The sequence below is a fragment of the Carlito syrichta genome, unplaced genomic scaffold (genome assembly GCF_000164805.1).
Source record: "Carlito syrichta isolate Samal-C Ts95f unplaced genomic scaffold, Tarsius_syrichta-2.0.1 Scaffold303552, whole genome shotgun sequence".
In the NCBI taxonomy this organism is placed as follows: Eukaryota; Metazoa; Chordata; class Mammalia; order Primates; family Tarsiidae; genus Carlito; species Carlito syrichta.
In genome coordinates, this window is record NW_007247648.1 from 479,367 (window position 1) to 480,985 (window position 1,619).

Genomic DNA, 1,619 nt, shown 5'->3' on the forward strand with positions numbered 1-1,619 from the left:
ATTACAATAGTTGTTCAAGGTCCACTTATGAGTGAGAACATGTGATACTCAGCTCTTTGTTTCTGTGAGAGGTCACTCAGTATTATAAACTCCAATTCCATTCAGGTTGCTGCAAAATTCATGATTTTGTTCTTTTTTATGACTGTGTCATATTCCATTGTGTATATATACCACATTTTAAAAATTCAGTCCTCTTTTGATGGGAAGCATGGTTTGTTCCATGTTCTTGCTACTGTGAACAATGCTGCGATAAACATACGTGTGTAGGTATCTTTTTTATAGAGTGATTTGAGTTCATCAGGGTATATTCCCAGTAGCGGGATTGCGGGGTCATATGAAAGGTCAATTTTTAGAGCTTTTCTAAGATTGTTATAGTTTGAGGCTTTACGCTTAGGTCTTTGATTCATTTAGAGTTAATTTTGTGTATGGTGATAGGTAGAGTTCCTGCTTCAATCTTCTGCATGTGGTCAGCCAGTTTTTCCAACACCACTTACTGAATAGGTTCTCCTTTCTCCAGTGGTTGCTGTTGGAGGCTTTATCAAAGATTAGTTGGTTGAGAAATTGAGACTTTGCTTCTGGAATCTCTTTCCTGTTCCATTGGCCTATATACCTATTCTTATATCAATACCAGGCTGTTTTGATTTCTGTAGGCTTATAGTGAAGTCTGAAGTCTGGAAATGTGATACCTCCTGCTTTGTTTCCTTTGCTAAGAATTGTTTTGGCTATTCATGGTCATTTTTGTTTCCATATGAATTTCTGTATTGTCATTTCCAGGTCTGAGAAGTATGATGTTGGTAACTTAATGGGTGTTGCGTTGAATCTGTAGATTGCCTTTGGTAGGATGGACATTTTAACAATGTTGATTCTTCATATCCATGAACATGGAATGTTTTTCCATTTGTTTGTGTCTTCTTGGATTTCTTTGAGCAGTGTTTTGTAGTTCTCATTGTAAAGCTCTTTCACTTCTCTGGTTAGGAAGATACTGAGGTATTTCATTTTTTTGACTATTATGAATGGTATTGTGCTTTTTTATTTGGTTCTTTGCTTGCGTGATATTGGTGTATAGAATGCAACTGTCTTTTGTCCATTTATTTTGTACTCCGAGACTTTACCAAAGTCCTTTATCAGTGTAAGCACATTTTGACAGATTTGCTTGGATTTTCGAGTTATAGGATCATATCCTCAGCAAAGAGGGATAACTTTACTGCCTCTTTTCCTATTTGGATACCCCTGATTTTCTTCTCTTGTCTAATTGTTTTAGCTAGGACTTCCCAAACAATGTTGAACAAGAGCGGTGAGAGTGGGCAGCTTTGTCTTGTTCCAGTTTTCAGGAGAAAGGTTTTTAGTTTCCGTCTGTTAAACCATATGCTAACTGTGGGTTTATCATATATGTTGCTTACCATTTTGAGGTATGTTCCTTCTATTCCTAGGTGTTTGAGAATTTTTATCAAGAAAGAGTGTTGGATGTTTATCAAAAGCTTTTTCTGCATCTAATGATATAATTATGTGGTTCTTCATATATATATCTATATATATCTATACCTATATCTATATCTATCTATCTATCTATATATATATATTGCTGCATTTAATTATATTTATGTTCTTGCAAATGTTGA